The following is a 19,311-nucleotide window of genomic DNA, read 5'->3' as shown; positions in this document are numbered from 1 at the left end:
GGAAGACATATCATAGACATTTTTACTGGCTCTGCTGAGATGATATCAGAATGCAATACAACAAGCATGGGTTATAGGCTGGCTAGATATATTATGTTTATAATTATTATTTCTTAGTCACAGTCAGTTAGAGTTTTAATACGAACACATACCATCTCCCCCAGTTGGATTTGGAATCAAATGCTAAGTCTAGACTTAGAAGATTTACTGGCTCAAATCAGTCTGTTACTTGAGTGATGTATTTTGCTGACAGAGCTATGCTGGTAGAAGGCCTGAGACTTATACCACTAAAATGTCCTTTTCTGTATGGTTTTCACCCTTCCTTAAGCGGAAGCAAGACCTACGGCAGAAAAATATATATGTTTTTCTATGTTTTTTAATATTTTGGCTGCTGGATCTACAGTAATAAGGTTTGTTTCCATTCTCTGGGGCATCACAATCCTGTTTGCTGGAGAAGGCAGACATCAGACTTGTCGGTAATCTTGTCTGACTTTATTCCCACAAATTACAGCACACATTGTCACACCTGCTTTAAAAGCCATCTGGGCACGATGACTCTCTAATTACCTGATAATCATCTATGGAATTGTTTTACTACAAGGGAAAAAAATATAACAATTTTCATATAAGCCCACAAGAAGTGTCTTTTTTACTAGCAGCTGAACAGGCTGACTTTTGGCTTTTTGCTGAGATGTTACACAGGAGACCCCCAGCAACTCAGTCTCCCTATATCTAACCTCTGCTTTGCCCAAAAGCTCTGCCACACCCTTCTACTCCCATTCCCCTCTTCAATTTTACTTTGATGTAATTCAAGATTATTTTCCCATTACTTTAAAGTGTGTATAGGCAACCCCAATGATCATATAAACACTCAAGTACTTCACACTACTGCTTTTGTTGTCTTGCCTTTGTTCAACATTATGTCTTGTTGGGGTCTAAGCCAAGAAATCTTTATCTGTGATAGTAGCTGTTATCCTGATAAAGTCAAGTAAGCTATGATTTCCTATTTTCCTTAAGATGAAAATGTCTGTTGAATCAAAGTTTTAAGACAGGTGTTCGTAGGGTCTGCATGAGGATCTGTAAGACAACTAGAGCTTTAATCTTAGATCAATATTGGTTTAATTGTCTGACTAATGTCCAGCCCCTTTATTACTTTTTGCAGGCACATATCTAACACTATGCATAATGGAAGTACTAAATAACTGTTCCTTTAGAAAAATATATTGGTATTTCCTACTTTAATTCAATTTTAATTTTATATGGAATTCATTCCCTATTTATTATTCTTGTCAATGTTTGTTTTCTTTGGGAGAAGGGAAGGAGAGATTTAGGTAGCTGAATGCAGGGATGCCATTTCTGAAAATAAGGATGGATGACTTTGCGTTGTGAAAGACTGCCAACAATAACTCGATCAGAGATAGCTCATCCTCTTCTTCTTTCAAGTGATTTATGAGACAGAAAACAGTATTTAACGAGGTCAGTTGGCCCTGAAGAAGCACAACAACACAGTAATGCAAAATAAGCATAAATAATAGGGAACTCTCGGGGAATCTGATTTGCATATGTAGTAAGGAGAAACTAAAAGCACTGGTGGAAGAAATGTGCCTCCAGAATGATATTAATGACTATTTCAGCTCTGTTCTTTTTCATATACCACTTTATAATTTTAGTTTCAATTGTCCAATGTTCCATATATGACTGTACTAGCACAGTGTTTGTTTATTGTATTTTTGATCCCCAAACTGTGCAAAAATTTGAATTTAATAATATAGTAAAAAAAAACTGGTTTATTTTGATGCTACGAAGATAGAGGTCTTGTTTACATTTTTATTTCACATATCAGATTTCCCAGTTTTATTGATTTTAGTTTCCCAGTTTGCATTTACCATTTTCATGATGAAATAATAATTTTCATTCTCCTTTAAATAGTTTGCTGCTTCCAGCACTAGAAAAAATGTAAAATCATACGTGACAAACCAGTATTACAGTATTTTTCCTTTGAATATTCCTGAAGCAGAAAGCTTACTTTGCCCTTTGAATTTGTACCTCTCTTTCAAGAGTCTCTCTCTAAAGCAGCTACCAAAATCAAAACCAAATACCCTCCACAAATACACCAATAATGCAAGAGACATTATTCGATAGTATATCCATCTGTAAGCTCTGAGACAGCTCAAATTACATTTTACCAGTTTGTGAAGGCAGACAAGGTGCAGACTACTTCTTTCCAGTTGTCAATGACGTAGCTGCTAGACTTATGAAGCACAAAGTTCACTTGAAGTAAGATATAGGCAGAAAAAAAGCTTTCCAAAGCTAACTTCAGAGATAGAGAAAAAACTTTTTAAAAAAGTGAAGTCTTAATTTCTTTTGTCTCAGATTAAATTTTTTCTTTTCATTTCTATCCTGGTTTTTTAGTAGATCTAATTGCTTTTATTTTTACAGTAGCAGTACAGACTAATTAAGAAAAACAACTTACCTCCTCCTTTCCTTTGTTTCAGTGTCTTTTATCATGAAAGCTTTCCATGTTTATAGCTGTCTCTTTCCTTTCATTAGCACTTTCCAAGATACTGAAGTGTTTCAAAATTGCTGTCCTAACCTTATTTATAAACAGACTCATGTTCTGCTACCTTGTTCCATCTGTTACTTGACTACCTATAGAACTTTTTTGCTGTCTTATTGGTTATATATTTAAGGAAGATTTGTGAAAATGTGGGCCTGCTGCTGAATAAGGTGAGTGTCCTGGTGATGAAGGATACAGAGAAGGTGCAGTTATTGAATGCCTTCTTTGCTTCAATCACTACAGCTAAGGCTGGCCCTCAGGAATCCCAGCCTTGGAGGAAAGAAAGTCTGGAGAAAGGAAGTGTGTCCCTTGGTTTAGGAGGATCTGATTAGAGGTCATTGAGGCAAACTGGACATTCCCAGATCCATAGGCCCTGATAGTATGTTCCCATGACTGCTGAGAGATCTGACAGACGTTACTGCTAAACCATTCTCCACGATCTTTGAGAGATCACGGGGACACGGATTGGTACCAGAGGACTGGAGAAAAGCCAATGTCACTCCGGTCTTCAAAAAGGGCAGAAAGGAGGACCCAGGAAACTACAGCAGTCAGCCTCACTGCTATCTCTGGAAAACTGATGCAACGGCTCATCCTGGATGCCATCTCCAGGCACCTGAAGGAAAAGAAAGTTGTTGGAAATGGTTGACAGATTCACCAGGGGAAATCATGTTTGACCAATCTAATAGCCTTCTATGATGGCATAACTGGCTAGGTAGACAAGGGGAGAGGAGTGGGTGTTGTTGACCTTGACTTTAGGAAGGCTTTTGACATTGTCTCCCCTAACATCCTCATGATATAGCTTAGGAAGTATGTGTTATATGAGTGGACAGTGAGGTGGATTGAGAATTAGCTGGATAGCAGAACTCAGAAGGTTGTGATCAGAGGTGCAGAGTCTATCTGGAAGCTTATAGCTAGCAGTGTTCCCCAGGGGTCAGTACTGGGCCCAGTCTTGTTCAACGTATTTATGAATGATCTAGATGAGGGGACAGTGTGCCCTTAGCAAGTTTGCTGATGACAAATTTTGAAGGAGCAGCTGAAACACCACAAGGCTGTACTGTGATCCAACGAGGCTTGGAAAAGCTAAGGAGTTGGACAGAGGGGAAAATAATGAAGTTCAATGAAAGCAAGTCTAGAGTCCTGCACCTAGAGAAGAATAATCCAATGTGCCAGTAGAGGTTAGGGGTTGACCTGCTGCAAATCAGCTCTGCAGGGAAGAACCTGGATGTCCTGGCAGACAACAAGCTAACCATGAGCCAGCAATGTGCCCTGGTGGCCAAGAAAGCCAAGGGTATCCTGGGGTGTATTAATAAGAGTGTGGCTAGCAAGTCGAGGGAGGTTATCCTCTCCCTCTACTCTGCCCTAGTAAGGCCACATCTAGAGTATTGTGTCCAGTTCTGGGCTTCCCAGTTCAAGAAAGACTGGAGTCTTTCTTGTTCAAGCTACTGGAGAGAGTCCAATGGAGAACCAAAAGATAATTAGGGGACAGAAGGATCTCTCTTATGAGGACAGGCTGAGACATCTGGGTCTGTTTACCCTGGAGAAGAGAAGACTGAGAGGGAACCTTACCAATGCTTATAAATATAATGCTTAAATAAAGGGTAGATGTCAAGAGGATAGGGTCAGACTCTTTTCAGTGGTGCCTAGCAACAGGACAAGGGGCAATGGGCACAAACTGGAATGCATGAAGTTCCACTTGAAAGTGAGAAAAACTTCTTTATCGTGAGTATGACTGAACCCATGAGCAAGCTGCCCAGAGAGGCTGTGGAATCTCCTGCACTGGAGGTATTCAAAACTCACCTGGATGCATTCCTGTGCAATGTGCTGTGGGTGAATCTGCTTAAGCACGGGTGGTTGGACTAGATGATCTCCAGAGGTCCTTTCCAACCCCAACTATTCTGTGATTCTGTGTGTTTCTGTGATTTAATTTTTTACAACTTCAGTTCAGTGCTACTTTACACAGATGCCCATTTTCCAAGGAGACCTGATAATAAGCATATTAAATCTGGATTACTAAATCAAAACAAAGAAGGATTCTGGCGTAGATTCCCTGGGACCTTTTATGTATTTTTTTGTCAGTTATTTTCTGTTTGAACTATGGATGCATGTATGTCAGTTTTAGTTGCACTGGTGTCTGTTTATTTACAAAGATCTAGCACTTTTGAAAGGTGGAGGTCATTAGAAGCATCATTTCAGTCAGCACTATGTCCACAAAGGTCTGCAGCCTTTTCTTTAGGGCAAAGACCTTTATAATCGTTTCTCTCACTCTTTCTCTCTTTCTTCCATGGTTTTCTGTTCTCTGTGTGTGCATGTGCATGCTCTTCTCACAGCTTCTCACATGCTTGCAACTCAGGGCAGTGATCAGGAGATCCCAGAAATTTTCTTGGGGTGGCACAATTCAGACTTCACTCAGGGCTTGCTATGGGCACCATGATACAGTGAGACTTCACAAGTTTTACTTAGTCTGATGGATTATTTAGGTAGGAGGTAGACCTGTCCAAGTACTGAGCAGGTTCCCAGGTGTTAGGAAACAAACATATGGCATTTGGATGCCAGTTGAAAAGAGCTGCAGTGACATTCATGGAGCTATAGGTGACTCAAGTGTAGACTGGGGTCATAGTGAGGCCTGTTGTGAGTGTATTTTAAATTGGGTACTGTAGCTTTCATCAGGAATCATAAACAAACACAAAGTTATGGAAAACCAGTTGTGCCTCTGATGGTGCCAGAAATAATAAATGGGCACAGCTATTGGATTTTCCTGGAATCAAATGTCAAAAGCAATGTTTAATTTTTTTCCCCTGTCATAATAACATGTCGTTGACTGAAAAGTAAATATCTGCTACCCTTAGCAAACAATTAAAACAGCTTTGACACAAAGAATTTTGGTTAAATATATAAAGTTCACCCACTCTGCTTTCTGTACTTCTGGTATTTAATATTGCTGTTTTGTTGATACTCTCAGCTGCTTTGTATATAAAATGATTTATAGTTTTAAAGCTCAAAAAGTAACTTTCATACCTGTAACAAGTTTAGCTTCTTTTCCCCTAAGAAAACTAAGCTTTTATAGTTAATTTTCTTGTTAGTAGACAGACATATGTGCATCCATCCAGGCCTATCTGTCTCTCTGTTCCGTCATGTGCAGTAGTTTCTAATGCTGATGGGCAAACATTAACCAAATTTGACAGAGGACAAGATCTTGATGTGTTATTAGTGTCTTAATGTCTTAAGGGATAATGTTTTTCATTTGCCAAAAAAAATTTTAGGTACAAGGTGCAACAGAGGTCCTAAAGAAATTGCTGTATTTTTCAGGTAGTCAGTGAGGAGAGGAGATAATTACCTTTCAAAGGCTTCCAGAAGGAAACTATGGCTACAAAGGGTAAATGTCTGCGATTCAGGAATTCCAAACTTCATCTGGGTATGTATTATACTTCTCCTGTCCTTAAAAGGCACCTAGGCATTTGCTTTAGGAAGTGTGTCATACTAAGAGAATGATTCAGCTGCCTAAATGAGGCATCTAGTGTCATCTTTCTGCAGAGTATCTGAAACTTCATACAAAGCTGACAGATATAACACAGGACCTATAGGAGATCTTCTGCAGCAGCGTTTGAGATAAGCATCTCAATACATCTAAAATATCACTTAGAGCCTTGACGTTACGAACATGAATTGCTCCTTCAGTAACTGAAATTTAGAATTAAAAAAAATTAATTTGACAGGTTGTGTCCTACCTCAATTTGTTCAGTGCAAGCAGGCATTCAGATCAAGGAGAAGACTGCATGAACGAATGCTTCTACTGATGGAAAGTCTATAAAAACTTTTTCTTAAGCTCTAGAGAACCCATACACAAACGGTGTTATGAATGCCACATATATGGAAAATATTTCAACTGGAGCTTGCACCTAATTAGACGCCAAACAATTTTTTTCCTGACATGATGGGGCTGGGGGGTGTTGTCTTTTTTTTTAGAGTGCATATAAAATGATCAGAAATAGGACTAGCTCTCCAATTGATATTTCTTTTAGATGACTCGTGAGAGACAAAAGGAGAAATCAACAGGAAATCAGGCCTCATTAGCTTTGCTCTTAATGGAATGGCCTATTTTTCAATCACATATGTTTGAGAAGGAGAAAGAGAAGTAATATGATGAAGTCCTAAAACTTCATCTAATTCCAAGAAAACTACTAGTAGAGAAACTTAGTATCAAAGCTTCAGGCTGCATTGTAAGTATTTCATGGAATTTTGAGTGTGTAAAAACAGGACGTTATAAACATTCTTGTTTTACATGCTCCACTGGAACAGCTATAATAATAATAAAATAATAATTTTGCTTAGCTTAAAAGCTTTGAAACAGAGCAAAACACTGAATGTTTGTTGTGAAATGCATAGCTGATTGCATTTAAATAATATTATTACATTATTGGTATGAATTACATAAATTAGGACTGAAATTACAAAATTTTCTCTATTTCAAGGATCTATAAAGATTTTTTACTATAACTCATTAGCATTAATTATGAATAGAATTTCACTACATAGAAGGTCCTTCCAGAGCTGGTCTGGAGATAATGATCATGTCAGGACTGAAATTGCACTCAAGAAAAAAGATGCATACATGGGTAAGTCTTTGTAGGTGCCTGTGTGTAAGAGACAAAGAATGAAAGTTAACATGCTGAAATTTTCTTCCCACTCTCTTGCATCAATGTTACAGACAAATTACTTGCCAGTAATGAAAGAATACTTAGATCAACTCTCTGCTTTGTTTCATTCAAATGAAAGACTTGGACTTTGCTTTCCTAGGGCTGCTCATGCATTCCCACAAAGAAATGCTACAGGTTGTGTTTTTGTAACAGAAAAAGATACTGTATCGAAACTGAAGCTTATATTAAAAAAATTCACAATAAGAAACTGAAATTCATTATTAGAGCTGAAAAATGAAAATATTAAATGTGCTGAACCAACAGAGATGAAACTGAGAAAACTGTCTCTTAGTCATTATACCGGTGATATAAACAAACAGGTTTTGAGAATCTGTGCATGAATCTAATGTTCGAAAATACAGGCAGTTATTAGTACTGGCTTAAATCCAGAAAAATGTGACTAGACACTCTGTAAAAACTTCATGCAGGTTTGTCTGTGTTTTGGCATGTACCACCTTGGCAGCCCTGGCTTTCTCATAACCTCAATCTGCCAGTCAAGCCCAGGTGGATGCTCACTGAGATATGAACAAGCCAGGACAAAATGATCATATTAATTTTTAGTTGTGATCAAAGCAAAGGTCTGGTGAAGAGAAACTTTACAGCGCTGCTTTAATTAACAATAGATCACAAACAAGATACAATTAAACTTCAAAGTTACATAAGCAGAACTATCTAACATTATTTCTCTATAATAAGAAAAAAAAAGGGGGGAAAAAAAATACCTGTTATATAAGTCTCAAGCCTTTAAACATTAGACAGTGTATCTGGTTAATGTTTGTTTGCTTTTGCTGGAGCTACTCACAGCCTTTGAAAAGACCAAGCAGTATGCTGAGTTTGGGGACTTTCATGAACAAAAAGGGTGCTGTGTGGTATTTCAGAAAGAGATATTAAGGCTGCACATAACAGAACATATCTGCAAACAAATCCATATTACTGTGATTGCATAAATTTTCTTCTGTGTAGCTACATCTCAGATATAACTTTAGAAGAATTGCTGGATGTACAGAATACTATGGTCATACGCAGGATTCCTACACATCTGTTACTTGTTATTAGTTTCAATGTAAATTTCAAGTTTAAAGTCAGACAAATAATTCAATGCTTTTTGACAGTGATTCTCTGTATTTCACTGGAAAAATAGATTTTGTACTTGCCTAAGTTAAAAAAAAAAAACTACATCTTTGATTTTTATCTAGGTCCAGGGAATGGGAAAGGGACCATCGAGTGAGTTTCAACACCTCTATTTCTCATTGTTTACGTCTGTATTGAAGAGGGCTACATCTGAGACAGTCAATTAGAACCATTTGTAGAGTGATTCACCTGCTGTATTTTTGACACCTTTGAGAAGAGGTAAACTGAGTTCATACTTTCCAGTCAGATGAATTTCCATTCCCAAACCTGGACACTGGCTGCCTACATACATGATTTGGATCATCTGGCATCTAGGAACAGGATATGTGTCTTCAACTGATTAGGGAAGGAACTAGTTGATCCTGAATATGTGTTGGAGTCGTTGTGTCTGGATTTCCAGAGCCCTCCTGTGGATGAGGAAGCGGGGTGCCTATGTGTTTGTAAGCTTCAGTGCCCAATCTCCAACTCCCCATCCCTTCTCAATAAAATTTTAACACTAGCATTCTTTTGGCTCACTGCTGTTTGCTGAAATCCTGGCTGCTCAACAAGATCATATAGTCACACAGTCATAGTGCTTACAAAGGAAGAGAGATACTCAAGCAAAATTTTGTCCTAAGCCAAATCTGGGCACAAACTCACATCTTCCATGTGACTGAAGGTTATGTTAGGACCCCATTGGCAAAGCTGAGCTAATGGTTCAGGCAAAAATGTAAGATTAATAAACCCAGAGAGACTCAGTAAATGAGAGTTATCAGAGTCCACTAAAGAGGGCACTACAGCCGCAGTTGTGGTCTCACATGCTGAACGGCAGCTGTGAAGCCAGCATCAGACAGAGCCCCAACCACTTTATGTTCTTTCTGCAAAGCATCTGTGTGGTAATTCATCTTTATTTTGCTATTTTTACATTTTCTTTTTCTCTGCTAGAATCACTGGTAACAGGCGAAAAAACACTTTTTTTTTCCAATATGGAAATCATAATCTGTACTGTGATTTTTTTCACAACTGTCAAATCCAAAATATGTAGCGCACTAGAATACTGGCTTCTCTTGCACCAAACATTGTTTATACAAAGATATAAAAAAAGTTAGTGGGACAAAGTACCATTTCACACAAATCTGGAACAATGTGTTTCACACTTAACAAAAAATGACACCCATGTACTGAAATGAAAATTAATGCTGAAAGCTTACCAGCGGACATACAATGAAACAGCAGGTAGCAAAGAACAAGAGGTACTGTCCGTGCAAAGTAAATTCAGGTCAGAATAAAATAATGTTTCCTCTGGGATTCAAAATATTTAAAGTTGTAAATGTCTAATTTCAGGCTTTAAACCTGGTACTTACCCTTAATGTAATTCACAACATTGTATTAAAAGTATAGAGATTTTTTTCAGGCTGGTTATTTGGCCTTATATCAAAAAGCAGAATATACATATTCTTCTGAGGTGGAGTCCAGAGGATCTTATGCTTCAAACAGGGCATCTACTGCAACTGGAACAGGAAATCCCACCCTATTTTCTTCAGTCTCTTGTAGATTTTTGAAATACTGGAAACCTGATCCCAACACGGGACAGACCTTCCTAGGCTCTGCATGGGGAATTGAGTGGGAAGGAAGTTCCCAGAGAAGTGTTAAACTTTCTTCAATGGCTAGCTGAACAAAGAGAAGAGGAGACTAGGCATATGAATATTACCTTACCGATGATGATATTGTTAGCTGTGCATGTAATGACAGAATAGCAGGCATAATACCTATATTACACCATATAAACTTTATTATAAGTTACGGTGACACTACATTGGAACAACGGAGAATGTACTAACATCTTCTGAATCTCAACATAGACTATATATTCTTCCAAAAATATATATTCAGCTAGTCCAGTTGCAGCCTTAAAATTAGTTTGACTGAAAAGAAGAAGATGTTATAAAATACATACATAAAATACATAAAATACATACATATAAAATACATCCTACATTGCATGACTTGGAAAATTAAACTTGGATATCTCCCACAATACTTATCTGTCAAGTAAAGAAGCTTTTTCCACTCTGATAAGCTGGTGATGTAAGCAGCCAGAAAGGAGACCTGGTTAGAAGGGGAAAATTACAGAGTAGAAGAAGATGTCTACTAAACTCCTGACAGAGGAAATGTTTACCAGCCTGGGAGCTGTGAGCTGAGGAACTAGTCATGTGAATCAGAAACAACTTTGAAAAGTGCAGTTGGCATCTTCCAGGTACATCTTTGAAGGCATCTTTTCTAGATACCCAGAAAACCAGGCACCTACAAACTGAAGACATCCTGAGGTACCTTGAAAAGCATAAACCCAAAGAACCATAACAGCAACTTATCATCACAAAAGTTGAGAAATAATCTAGAAAAGGGGGAAAACATCCTGAGAAATAAGGAACTGGCAACTACCACGGGCTGTTTTAACTGCAAGAACATTCTGAAAGAAAGAAAATCTGGTCTGAAAGAAGAGAAAATATCATCATCTGTTGGGTGCCCAAGTTCAAAACCAGAAATCAACAGCACCTATTGACTGCTTAAAATGATGGTCTGACACCCACTTATATCTCTATGACATAAAAATGACTTCATTTTTATCCAAAATGAAGCATCTTTTTGTGAGAACTTCCTGTGCTCATGTACTTTCCCAAACTCTCTGCACAAACTTTCTGTGAGATCATAGAATCACAGAATAACCAGGTTGGAAGAGACCCACCAGATCATCGAGTCCAACCATTCCTATCAAGCACTAAACCATGCCCCTTAGCACCTCGTCCACCTGTGCCTTAAACGCCTCCAGGGAAGGTGACTCAACCACCTCCCTGGGCAGCCTGTTCCAGAGATCTTAGACCATCACCAAGGACACCTGGTTGATTCCAGATTCTGTGTCACTGATCGTCTTTGATGCATTTGCAACTCTGTTTGTCCCCTCCAGACCCACTTCTGGGGTCATTTTGGTCTGTCTGGGATCAGTTTGACCATCCCTCTGGGATGGTTTGGACCCCTTCTGAGATTTTTCTAACACACTTCATACTGATACTATTATGAACTTACACATATATGCATACATATAATCCATCATAAGTATATCTGTGGTTATATTATCAGTAAGTTCGCATCAATAGTGATAAGATGACTCTTAGGATATTGCATAAACTGTATTTCACACACACTGATTTCATTTGCTCATAGTACCTCATGGTATCACTGTTAAAACAAAGAACTGGAAAATAAAAATTACTCAGCTTTAACCACAATTAATATATTTCATGCAAGTTTGTTAGGAGATCTGATGATAAAATGAGGTATTTTTCTGCCATTTACTCAAGTCCCTTTTCTAATGCATAGTCAAGACTAGTGACTAAGTCAATTCAATGACTCTTAAAGCCATCAGAGAAACTGTTACCTGCATCTTGCCTGTATCATCTAATCCCTCTGAAAAAAAGCCGTTATATACTGCATAACGTTTATCGCTTGTATCTGTGAGACTAAATACTTTATTCTCTTACTAACCACTAGCGGACCAGATGCAGAGAAGCACAAGACCAGTAGAATTTTCCACCAGGGAATATGTTATTTTATTTTATTCTGAATATTGGCACCATTTCTTTCTTGCAAGGTGAGAAATTAAATACCAAATTAAACAAGGTCTAGACAGCTATGTATTTTCTGAAATCTGACTATTCCTTTTAATTCTAATGTTAATTTCTTTTCCCTCTCTCTTTCAGGCAAACACTAGTTAATTACTGTTTGAGAGGGAGAGGAACTCAAGATCAAGCAAATTATGGCAAAACATGAAGAAAGGAATTTGGCCATTTAATGGCATTTCTAATTTAATGGAATGTTTTCTCTCTCATTCAGAGCAGATTACACAAGATTATGTGTAATGAATAGCTATAAATTCCCCTTGAAGCTAAGATAAGTTGGAGAGTCTCATCACCTTCCAGTTTGTAATAAAATATTAATTTTTGTTCATTTACAGATGTTTTGGGGAAGAAGAATTACTGTAGTCTGAAGGCCCCATTTCTCACTTCCCCCGCACTTGGCACAAATGTTGCTGACATTTTAGCAATAATGAGTGTTTGGCAACACATCTCTAGAAGGGTCAAACAATAACTTATATCCAGAAAAGTTCTAATGACGGATGTCTAACTGAAAGCTTTGCCCTGGCTGACCATGTATGTCTTTGTTCTCTGGTTAAATCTAGGCTAATCTGGTTAAATCTCATTTATTTAAAGTTAGTAATTTTGGAGGTCAGGTCTGGTTTTTAGATAACAAATATATCTCTGCAATTCTGTGTTTTGCAAGAAGTCTCCCTCGAGGTCTTCAATATTGTTTCTGCTGCCAGAAGAAAAAGTTTCTTTTGAAAATGGAGGGGAACTTTCTAAGTTTTCACATCACTTTTGGCTCCCCAGCAGGAATGAACAGATAAATATTACTGTTTGATTTACTATGTAACCAATGATCCAGATTCCACTGTTGTGAATATTCATAGAATATCTGCTATCTAAATTAACAGCACAACACAGTTCTTCCTCAAATAATGTCCTAGTAATATTTATACTGGGGGAAAATATGTGCCATAATAAGGGGTTTCTTGTAGTTCTCATTTATAAAAATAATCATTATAAAACCTCCCCAGTTTCTGAATTTGAAAGGGTGTTACTAATTTTAAAATTTCTGAAGAAAACAATATAGGAAAACCTCATAGAAATCTGTCTGAGGCCACCTGATGTCTCAGGAGCCATGCTACAGGAAACAAATTCTATGTCAGGGACACCAGAAACCCCAAGATATCTTGTTCTGGCCTTTTAGCACTATACAGGAGACCCAGTGGTCCCAGCAGGTCTCAGTAGCTAACTGGAGGAGCTGGAAGGTATTCAGGCAGAAATCAGAGGCAGATGAGGCATTTAGATATTCATGTAGAGACTAATCATGGTTGTCTTTGTCTCAGTGAATATTTAAGCATCTTCTGTGACGTAGAATAGCATCAGTAAGGAAAGCAGAACTTATCCCAGAATACTTCCACTCCACTGAAGGATATAGACCTTGTATGTCTTCAACTGCATGAAGTATTCTAGATCAGAATATCATTAAACTAACTCTAAGTATCATTTATCAGATTAATCCCTACCAATAAATTTGTGGAGAGAAGGAAAAGGCAAAGGCCTCCATCTTCTGCTCTGTGAGTTAACCCCTTTTCACCAAGCACTGTTCAGCTGAATGTATTCAGAAAACTTGATTCAAATTCATGGATAATTTTGGGGTATTTAAACTCAAGATTTTTAGACGATAAAGTATGATATAAATAAGTTCCAGCTAAATATTTAGCCTGTTGCCACAAATCTCTAACACTTCAATATTTCTCTAAATAGGTACAAGGAATATCCAGCAGGGAGGAGAGAAACAAAGAGGGAAACTGGTGGGAAATCAGAAAGGCGATTGAAACTGGATTTATATCTTGTTTTTCATACAAAGACTGTCTCATGAACAGGAAATTTGAACCATGTGATTCAAGAGCTCTTATTTCAAAGCTTGTGCACAATTACCTTATCTAAAAGTTTCAGCATTGTGCAGTAATTCTGAGCAACACTGCTTCCACTGTTTTCCAGGATTTCGTTATAACTGCAAGCCTTGTATCACATTTGAGTAGGGGATTAGAGGATAATACACTAGGAGATCTAGAAGATAAATAAACTCAAAGAAATACACTTCTGAGGCACTTGTAATACACAAAGGGATTAAGGATCTTAGTGTTGGTTAAAGTCTGGATAGCATTTTTCATAACCTGTTGGAAGGTCTGTTTTGTTGTTTTAATGGAGTCACAAATTTACCACATTACTGAGCATTTCTGTTTATATAAAAGAGTCTTCTTGCATCACAAACACAGACTAGGTGGCACCCAGTGGTTAAAAGGATAAGGAGTACAAATCTTGCATTGTAACAAAACGAAATGATAGGAAAATGGTGCTGGTGTTGAAGTGGTCTGACTGGAGCTCCTCGCTATTAGGGATGCTGTGTTTGAGCTACAGATGCTAGACTTGATTAAACAAGTTTGGTGCCTGGAAAGAAATTATAAAAATCTTGAGTCCAGTTTCTCTTGATCAGGGCTAGCTCTTTAAGAAGAAACAGTGAGAAAAAAATTCAAACATTCAGGAAAAATAGTTTTCATATATACACGTTGCTCTTGCAGCTCTTTACCATTTTCCAAGTTTTTCTGTTAAAAAAGTTAAAGGAGAATGTAACAACAGAAGTAATTTACTGACTGTTGAATTTAAACTGGGCAGATTTCTGGAAGTAATGAAATAATGCAACAGTGACAGAACATTGTTTTTTATTGATCAAGAAGTATAAATTAATAAAAAGCAACAAATACAGGGCACTTAATGTGAGTACCAGAAACCAGTGCTGTCAGAAACCAGTGACTGAGCATCATTTGTGTATGAGTTAAGGTGAAGCTCTAAATCAGTTTCAAACAGTAAAAGATGCTGCAAAGGTTAATCTACCACAGAGACTTTAAAAGCACATCTGTGCTACCAGTCACTCAAGAGCATGATGAGAATGATGGCAGCAGCCAAAGGAGAGGAACAATTCTCCAGTGTGTGGAGGAGATGGAATAAAAACTAGGAAAAGATGAGAAAGACCAGCAGGAGGTAGTATTTCTTACTAGGATGTCTAATTTTTAGACTCTGTGTGTGAGCTAGGTATCTAATCTTGACTATTGTCAATGGAGATCTAGAGCTCCGTTCAGCTGCCTTTTCACTGTCTTCTGGTATCATTCAAGATGTTTCAATCTGCTTCTCTAGAAGGGCAGGGATTGCCTGTGGTCAGAACTTCTAGTCCTGAGGAAATGTCTCGGAAGTTCTGATGTTTCTGAAAAGGTATCAGAAACCTGCATTTAGATAACCGAATCCTGCCCTTAGTAAACAGAGTGTATGAGCAGCTACTCAGCTGATTAAATGTGTATTCGCTCTGTGGTGTGTTGAGTTGATCTTGAGACTCTTTGCTGTTTACAAAATCACTGTTGATTGTAAAGTATTAGACATCTGCTTTAAAAGAAGATTCCTACTTCCCTGCACCTCTGTGGTTATTGCAGATGCTGTAAAGAATGTTAAATAGTACTAGATATCTATTAACAGGCACCTGAATGAAGCTCCAAAACGTACATACCCACAGCCTAGCACTGCATCCACCTAGAAGATGAGGTAAGCTCAATGTACATTTCCAGTCAGTACTTGACTGACATAGGTAACATCTATTTCAGAATCCAAAAGACAGATATTCTTACAAGTCATGCAGTGAGGAAGTTTTTCATATTATACTCATATTATATTCATATATTTTATTCATAATACTCATATTATATTCATTTTCATATTATATTCATATATGTGCTGAGTGAGTGACTTCTGTAATAAAAAGTACAAGCAGAAGGTGTGAAAATGTAAATACTTTATTCAGAAAAGATTGTGCTCTAGATAATAAATCATATATTTTGATACTGTACACAGCTGAATGGCATTGTTAGACATTTCAGGGTAGTGAAATATTAATCTTGGAGACAGAATTCTGCTCCATCACTGCCTTGACCTTGGGAAGACCACTTTTATCTTACCTCATTTCTATTTTCTCTTTTCCCTATCTTTCTGTCCTGTCTACACTTTTGCATATTTAGAATGTAGACCCACCTAGTAGTGAAGTTAGTCCAGCCTGTGAGGCCCACAAAAAAGAGGTCTTGATCATATCTAAAGCATTTAGGTGATAATTCTATTTATCAGATGGTTCTGTTATTTTTTGGATATTTGCATTACATAAAATCAAAATCAAAATTATTTGTGGCAAATAAATACCTATTACCATTTTTTCAAGTCAGATTACCTTCTAATGAGCAAGAAATGAAGCATGCAATATTTCATACATATTCTAAAAAATTACAGAAGTTTCACTTAGAAAAGAATAAAAGGTTTATTCCACTTAATTCATGCCAATGACATTGACATAAAGCATGTTACTTTTGAAAACTAAAACTGTAATTTAACAAGTATTGTCTCGGGGATCTGCATAAAAGTAGAGACCAAATTACACTGTCTAGAGCAATATTCAGCCATATGTATACTGGGGTTTTTTTGATAATTTTCCCTATTGTTTCCTATTTTGAAGCCACACATGCTTAAAAACCAACCAATGCTGAAGGAAAGATGAGGAAATATAAACTACTGTTCTAGTGCTTACAGCTACTAATTTTCTGCATTCCTCTATTCCACTTGCAGAGTCAGCTTGATTTAACCTCTAATCATGTCTCAGCAGAAGGCCAGTAATTATAGCCATAGAGACCAGTTTCTCCTTCCCTTTTATGTAGAGCAATGAAAGCAGAAGGAAATGGCATTACAACAACTGGGGAAAAACCCTGCACCTCCTTGCAAGACTTAGGCTGATCTGTCTTGAAGCCTGTTGCTGGACAAACAGCTGTTCTCTGCTTCCCTTCCCAAACACTCTCTCAACCAAAATGCTTTGTGAGACACAGAGTATCTTCTTCTCTGGATTAGTAGGCATTTGACATCCAAAGGATCCCACCCAAAACCAACTCTTTTTTAACTGCTCTTACAGGAGAATCTGGAATACCTACTTCCCAACTTTGCACCCTATTTTCACAAAGGGGCTATCATGCTGTTAAAAACATTTCATGTGATTGCCAGTATTTTCTGCAGGCAATGTCTGATGCTTATAGCTTCTAGTTCCTTACTAGTAAGAACAAAAGCTATCCCCTCTGCATTGCTTAAAAGCACAATACACTTAACAGCACTGCAGCACAATGAAACTCTGCATTTCTGATGAACATAAAAAGAAACCAGATGATATTGCTTTCTGTAACTATTATGTTGTGATAGTACAAATAATTTTAACATGCAGCGTCTTATATTTTGAATCAGGTTAAAAAAAAGATACAAGTGAACAGCAAGGCTGTGACCTTTTGTATCTCTAACTGCTATTTAAAAATTATTTGACATTAGAAAACTAATTAGGAAGTATTAGTTAAGATTGTTAACACAGAGGTCAACCAATGACAACTGTTCTGTTTCTTTACACCTCATTAAAAATCCAAGATAAAAATTTTAAATACTATTTATGAGAACTGACATCCTGGGTTACACCAGAAGTCTAGTTCATGATCTTGTCAGTAGCAGAGGCTTAGAGGAGAGTACGAGAACCCAGGTAAATATAGAGTGATGCTTAGTGCATTGATTTATACTTTAGACATCACAGCAACATGCTATTGAAAGTTTCACAGTTTATGCTACCATAAAAAAAATAAAGAAAAGAAAAAAAAGAAACCCCCAAATGAAACAGAAAGAGACCATGGATAAATTAGATCTAATGTTGTGATGATTAAATACTATGAAATGTGACACATGATAAAAAACCTTAGCAAACAGGATAAATGCTCATCCTACAGAGGCATATGCCACAAACTGAGCTTCAATTTACAGTTTTCTTACAGTATCTGTTTGAGACAAATGGGATTGCCCCTTGCGAAGTCAGCTCTCTTTGCCTTAACCATTTTCCCTGCTTGTGTGTCGGGTTCAACAGGAGGACAATGTAGGAGCAGGCACCGCTCTCTCTTGCTTGGCTGGACTCCGGACCCAGAGCTGGCTGTGGTTGAGTGGAGGTGATGCAGCGGTGAGTTCAACTGAGCAAGCTGTACCCTAAAGTGTCACCACTACAGACAACACGGATCTGAGTTTCCGATTTGACTTCTGTGACAAATGTTTAAGTCACGGGGTGAAATGTGAAGTCAGACTGTGTTTATCTATTTGCCTTAAACATTTTGATGGAGGACTACCCGCTTGTGGCACCAGCTTGTCTGTGGTGCCACGGTTCAGTGGGGGTCAGTGCAGGAGCAGGCACAGCTCTCCCTCGCTGGGGTGAAGTCAGGCTTTGGCGGGGGGAGGGGATGCAGCCATTGCTGCTGCCCCCGCTGCCCCCCCACCTGCACACTTCTGGAGCCTGCCAAAACGGACAGGGAGATATAAAAGGACTCGGATGGGAGGAGGCTGGGTCTCACTTCCATGCTTGCTCTCACTCACCCACTTCGATCGGAGCAGCCTGGGCCACATGTTCCTGAGATCATCTGCTGCCTTCGATGTGGCGATTTCTTCCCTCTCCCTCTCCCTCTCCCTCTCCCTCTCCCTCTCCCTCTCCCTCTCCCTCTCCCTCTCCCTCTCCCTCCCCCATTACCTCATGGTGTGCGTGTTGGACCTGATCCGAGGGACCTGGGTTGTTTTCGGGGATTCATTTCTGTAACTTTGGGTGGTTGCACCCCCCCCGTGTCTTCGTTGTGTGCCCCGGTATCTTGGTGTGTTTATGCTTGCTGGAGCCAGAAATAAATACTGTTTTGATATTCACCTTGGGAGTGACCTTATTGGCCTCCGGATCGCCACACAGACAAACGAATCCACTCTCCCCCCTGTCAGGGCCGGACACGAGCATGTGGCTCGTGGGTCCAGGTTGTGACACCCCTCTTCTCAGGAAGCAGAAAAAATTATCTTTAGAATTCATAGAAAAAATGTTCATGGTGAAATATCAAGAGTTTTTCAGAAACCAGGGATACTTAAGGTTACCATCTCCATGAGAATATGAATTGCTCAAGAATCAGCCTGACTGGATGTTCCCAGTGAGTTAACATAGTCCTTGCAAACTGCAAAGGGTTTCTTGAAGCAGAGAAGACTTTATGAAGGCTAGCAAAATCTTATTCCCTTGGTATCTTCAGAGCCTGGTGAATGGATGTGTGTGGGAGTAATATGTAACTGAATTACAAACTCATGCTCTGATTTCTCTTACACATACAATGTTGTCTTAAGTGATGATAAATTGTTCATCTGTGACCAGATAAATTGTGGACACTAGACAACATAGAAATAA

This window comes from Phaenicophaeus curvirostris, chromosome 1 (genome assembly GCF_032191515.1).
Source record: "Phaenicophaeus curvirostris isolate KB17595 chromosome 1, BPBGC_Pcur_1.0, whole genome shotgun sequence".
In the NCBI taxonomy this organism is placed as follows: domain Eukaryota; kingdom Metazoa; phylum Chordata; class Aves; order Cuculiformes; family Cuculidae; genus Phaenicophaeus; species Phaenicophaeus curvirostris.
Note: the sequence above shows the minus strand (reverse complement) of the source record.